The 6216-nt window shown below is 40.9% G+C and overlaps 1 pseudogene; it reads right to left on the bottom strand.

The window, feature by feature from the left end:
- Positions 1 to 3388: 3388 nt before the first annotated feature.
- On the bottom strand, positions 3389 to 3961 carry LOC110139328 (myosin regulatory light polypeptide 9 pseudogene; annotated as a pseudogene).
- Between the last annotated feature and the right edge of the window lie 2255 nt (positions 3962 to 6216).

Below are 6216 nucleotides of genomic sequence, written 5' to 3'. Positions count from 1 at the left end.
CCCTGATGGCTTAGCAGTAAACAATCCATCTGCCAATACAGGAGACATGGGTTCGATCCCTGGGTCAGGAAGATCCCTAGGAGAAGGAAATGGCAACCCACTCCAGTATCTTGCCTGGGAAACCCTAGGGACAAAAGAGCCTGGTGGGGTACAGTTCATGGGGTCGCATAGAGTAGGACACAACTTAGCAACTAAAACAACAACAACATTAGTAGTAACAGTACTTGCTGCTGCATTTGATAAACTGAGGCTTGGAATTCTTGAGGTGAGCATTGAAAAGGACATAGGAAAATGATGTACACTGATCAGCAAGATGTATATTGTGAAGTACAGAAACAATTGAATTATGCAGACTTCCAACCTAATGATTTCCTTTAAGAAAGCATTGCATGTGCTCAACAAAATGAAAAGCCCTTTAGAAGCATCTTCAGTTTCAAAATTCTGTGCACATTGAAGTAACTAATCACAAGGAGGCATGAAATTCACCTTGAAAGTAACTAAAAAACGTGCTTCAAAATATGTCAGTAGTATTCAAGTGAGTCTTTTTTTTTTTTAATTGAGGTAACAATAACTTTTCATACAGTTTATGGTCAAAAGTGAGAGTTGGACCAAAAAGAAGGTTGAGGGCTGAAGAGTTAATGCTTTCAAACTGTGCTGCTGGAGAAGACTCTTGAGAGTCCATTGGACTGCAAGGAGATCAAACCAGTCAATCCTAAAGGAAATCAACATGAATATTCATTTAAAAGTCTGGTGCTGAAGCTGAAGCTCCAATACTTTGGCCACCTGATGTGAAGAGCTAACTCATTGGAAAAGACCCTGATGCTGGGAAAGATTGAGGACAGGAGGAGAAGGGGATGACAGAGGATGAGATGGTTGGATGGCATCACCAGCTCAGTGGACATAATGGTTTGGCATCCATCCATTGCCATATGGTTAACCCCTTTTACCCACTACACCTCCTTCACACTCCCCTTTTCCTTCAGTGACCACTGTTCTGCTCCCTGGGTTTTGTTTGTTCATTTATTTTTTTTAAATTCCACATACAAGTGAGGTCATATGGTATTTTTCTTTCCCCATCTGACTTATATCATTAGTATAAAACCCTCAAGGCCCATCTATGTTGTCACAAACGGCATGATTTCACCTTTTTTATGGCTGAGCAGTATTCCAGTGTGGAATCTGTTCATCCACAGATGGACAGTGAGGTTGTTCTCATATCTTGGCTATTGTAAACAATGCTGCAATGAACACAGAGGTGCATGCATAGTTCTGAATTAGGGTTTTCATATCCTCAGATAAATACCCAGAAGTGAAACAGCTAGATCATACAGTAGTTCTATTCTTAATATTTTGAGGACTCTCCATATTGTTATCCACATTGGCTGCACCAATATACATTCCCATCAACAATTTATGAAGGTTCCTTTTGCTCCACATACTGTCCAACACTTGCTGTTTCTAATATTTTTGATAACAGCTGTTCTTATGGATGTGAGGTGATATCTCATTGTGGTTTTGACTTGCATTTCCCTGATAATTAGTGCTGTCAAGCATCTTTTCAAGTGTCTTTGAGTTATTTTTCTTCTTGGAAAAATTCTTACTTAGATCCTCTGCCCATTTTTAACTAGCTTGGGTTTTGTTATTGCTAATGTTCTTGAGTTGTGTGAGTTCTTTGTGTATTTTTGACATTAATCCTTCATTGGTTATATGATTTTTGAGTAATCTCCCATTTGGCAGGCTGTCTTTTCATCTTGTTGATGGTTTCTTTTTCTGTGTGGAAGTTTTTTAGTCTGGTGCAGTCCTGTTTATTTATTTTTGCTTGTCTCCCTTGCCTGAAAAGACACATCCAGAAAGATGGCTAAGACCAATATCAGAGAATGTATTGCTTATGTTTCTTCTAAGAGTCTTATGTTTTCAGGTCTTATATTCAAGTCTTTAATCCATTTTGAGTTAGTTTTTGTCGATGGCATGGGATAGTGTTTTAGTTTCTTTCTTTCGTTTGTGACAGTCCCATTGTCCCAGTATCATTTACAGAAGAGACTATCTCCATTGTATATTCTTTGCTCCTTTGTTGTAAATTAGTTGTCAGTATCTGTATGCACTTATTTCTGGGATGTCTATTCTATTCCATTGATCCATGTGTCCGTTTTCTGCCAAAACCATGCTATTTTGGTTAAATATAGCTTTGTAGTGGGCTTCCCAGGTGGCGCTAGCAGTAAAGAACCTGCCTGCCAATGCAGGAGATGTAAGAGACACAGGTTTGATGCTTGGGTTGGGAAGATCCGCTGGAGGAGGGTATGGCAACCCCCTCCAGGATTCTTGACTGGAGAATCCCATGGACAGAGGAGCCTGGTGGGCTACAGTCCATAGGGTTGCAGAGTTAGACACGACTGAAGGGACTTAGCACTCACTCAGCTTTGTATTATAATTTAAAAGCAGAGTGTACGATGCCTCTAGCTTTGTTTTTTCTCAGAATTGCTTTGGCTATTTGCAGTCTTTTATGGTTGTAAATGAATTTAAAATTTTCTGTTCTATTTCTGTGAAAAATGTCATTGGGTTTTTAATAGGGATTGCATTGGATCTATAAACTATTATAGGAAAAAATGGACATTTTTAACAGTTTAATCCTTCTAATCCATGGGCACAGAATACTTTCCCATTTTTGTGTCTTATTTTTCAATAATATCTTATCATTTCTGGTGTTGTTTTTAGTGTTTAAATTTATTCCTGGTATTTTTTTATTTTTGGAGATTGTAAATGAGATTTTTTTCTTTTTTATTGAAATATAGTTGATTTACAGTGTTGTGCTAGTTTCAGGTAAACAACAAAGTGATTTAGATGTGTGTGTGTGTGTGTGTGTGTGTGTGTGTGTGTACACACATGTATTCTTTTTCAAATGCTTTTTTATCATAACATCTGATTATGGTTCAGAAAAAATTGAGTGACTGACGTTCTCTGGAAAAATATATTGACTCGGTGTGTGTCAGTTGTTCAGTCGTGTCCAGCTCTTTGTGACCCCGTGGACTGTAGCCCGCCAGGCTCCTCTGTGCATGGGATCCTCCAGGCAAGAACACTGGAGTGGGTGGCCATGCCCTCCTCCAGGGGATCTTCCCCACCCAAGGATCAAACCTCGGTTTCCCACACTGAAGGCAGATTCTTTACCACTGAGCCACAGGGAAGCCTCTGTAGACTGCAGTTACTGGGGGCAGGGAGGGTAGGGGGCAGCTGGTAAGTTAAATTACCCTATTTTCTATTCTGAAAATGACAAAAAGTCCTACATCCAGTCTGATTATAGAGATGAATGTTCCCCAAATGGCTGAGAATAAATACAACAAGCAAGGCAGAAGCTGTAAAGCTAGGGGCATGTAATAGGCTCTGGGGGAAAGTCTCAGAAATACTCAGTGGCAAAAAGAAGCGTGTGACTGGAATCTGAAGTTCTTTTCAGTTGTCTTGGTCTTGGTCCATGCTTACGGATGTGCACGAAAGCGATATAATGGAAACTCCCCTTTTGGTCAATAGCTGCTACTCTGTACAGCCCCTGCACTTCCTCCTCTGCAAACCGGTTTCCCCTTGTGGCCAGCTGCTCTCTCAGGCAGTCTTCCTGAATGGTGCCAGTTGCTTCTTTATCAAAGTAAGAAGCAAAAGCATTTCTGATGACATCTTCTGGATCTGCACCATTTAACTTTTCAGCAAACATTGTGAGAAACATGGTAAAATTTGTGGAACCTGGAGCCTCATCCATCGTGGCATCCAGATACTCATCAGCTGGAATTTTTCCCAGGGAGGCAAGCATATCATGCAAGTCTTTGTTGTTGATGAAGCCATTTGTGTTCTAAACGATCACGTTGAAGGCCTCTCTGAACTCCCGAATCTGCGACTGGATGAACATGGACACCACATTGGAGGCTGTGCACTGGGGGTGCTTCTTGGTCTTTGCTCTTTTGCTCAACATGGTGGCAGTTAAATCCCTGCTCAGCTGCAAGAATCCGAAAGCGTCAGGGATCCCCTTGCTGCCCTGGCACTGCTACCAGATCGCTTCCCTGAATGGTTTTTCATCATAGACTATTATGAAATATTGAATCCAGTTCCCCGTGGTATACAGTGGGTCCTTGTTGTTTATCTATTTTATATATAATCATGTGTATCTGTTAATCCCAAGTTCCTAGTTTATCCTCCCCACTCTGTTCGCCTTTGGGGACCACATATTTGTTGTCTATGTCTGTGAGTCTGTTTCTATCTTGTAAATAAGTACATGTGTATCATTTTTTAGGTTCCACATATAATATTTGCCTTTCTCTGTCTTACTTACTTCACTTAGTATGATTATCTCTAGGCCCATCCATGTTTCTGAAAGTGGCATTATTTCACTTTTTTGTCTGAGTAATATTTCACTGTATATATAGACCACATCTTCATCCATGCATCTGTTAACGGACACTTAGATGGTTTCCATGTCTTGGCTTTTGTAAACAGTGCTGCTGTGATTACTGGGGTGCATGTCTCTTTTAGAATTATAGGTTTGTCTGAGGATATGCCCAGAAGCGGGAGTGCTGGATCACACAGTAGCTCTATTTTTAGCTTTTAAGGAATTTCCATACTACTTTCCATAGAATAGGAGGCTTCCCTTTTCTCCGCACCCTCTTCAGTTCAGTTCAGTCACTCACTGGAGTCTGACTCTTTGTGACCCCATGGGCAGCAGCACAGTTCCAGGACAGTCCCTGTCCATCGCCACCTCCCGGAGCTTGCGCAAACTCGTGCCCATCGAGTCGGTGATGCCGTCCAACCCTCTCATCCTCTGTCCTCCCCTTCTCCTCTTGCCTTCAATCTTTCCCAGCATCAGGGTCTTTTCCAAGGAGTCAGTCCTTCGCATCAGGTGGCCAAAACATTGTTGTTTCAACTTCAGCATCAGTCCTTCCTATGAACATTCAGGACTGATCTCCTTCAGGATGGACTGGTTTGATCGTCTTTCAGTCCAAGGGCCTCTCAAGAGTCTTCTCCAACACCACAGTTCAAAAGCAGTAATTCTTTGGCATTCAGCCTTTTTTATGGTCCAACTCTCACATCCATACATGACTACCAGAAAAATCTTAGCTTTGACTAGATGGACCTTTGTCAGCAAAGTAATGTTGCTGCTTTTTAATATGCTGTCTAGGTTGATCATAACTTTTCTTCCAAGGAGTAAGTGTCTTTTAATTTCATGACTGCAGTCACCATCTGCAGTGATTTTGGAGCCCAAGAAAATAAAGTCGGTCACTGTTTTCATTGTTTCCCCATCTATTTGCCCTGAAGAAATGGGACTGCATGCCATGACCTTCGATTTTTGAATGTTGACTTTTAAGCCAACTTTTTCACTCTCCTCTTTCACTTTCATCAAGAGGCTCTTTAGTTTCTCTTCACTTTCTGCCATAGGGGTGGTGTCATCTCCATATCTGAGATTATTGATATTTCTCCTGACAATCATGATTTCAACTTGTGCTTCATCCAGCCTGGAATTTCACATGATGTACTCTGCATATAAGTTAAATAAACAGGGTGACAATATACAGCATTGACATACTCCTTCCCCAATTTGGAACCTGTCCATTGCTCCATGTCTGGTTCTAACTGTTGCTTCTTGACCTGCATACAGATGTCTCAGGAGTCAGGTAAGGTGTTCTGGTACTCCCATCTCTTGAAGAATTTTCCACAGTTTGTTGTGATCCACACAGGCAAAGACTTTGGTGTAGTCAATAAAGCAGAAGTAGATGTTTTTCTGGAACTCTCTTGCATTTTTGATGATTCAACAGATGTTGGCAATTTGACCTCTGGCTCCTCTGCCTTTTCTAAAACCAGCTAGACCATCTGGAATTTCTCAGTTCATGTATTGTTGAAGCCTGGCTTGGAAAATTTTGAGCATTACTTCGATAGCATGTGAAATGAGTGCAATTGTGTGGTAGTTTGAACACCTTCTCAAGTATTTATTATTTGTAGACCTATTGATGTGGCAATTCTGACTGGTGTGAGGTGATACCTCATTGCAGTTTTGATTTACATTTCTTTAATAATTAGTGATGTTGAGCATCTTTCCAAGTGACTGCTGGTCATCTGTATGCCAAAGCAATCCTGAGAAAAAAGAACACAAGCTGAAGACATAACCTTGCCAGACTTTAGACACTACTACAAAGCTACGCTAATCAAAACACAGTACTGGCAAAAAAAAAAAAAAGCAGACATATT

Source organism: Odocoileus virginianus, chromosome 19 (assembly GCF_023699985.2).
Source record: "Odocoileus virginianus isolate 20LAN1187 ecotype Illinois chromosome 19, Ovbor_1.2, whole genome shotgun sequence".
Classification (NCBI taxonomy): Eukaryota; Metazoa; Chordata; class Mammalia; order Artiodactyla; family Cervidae; genus Odocoileus; species Odocoileus virginianus.
Note: the sequence above shows the minus strand (reverse complement) of the source record. Positions and strands in the feature narration are given on the sequence as shown.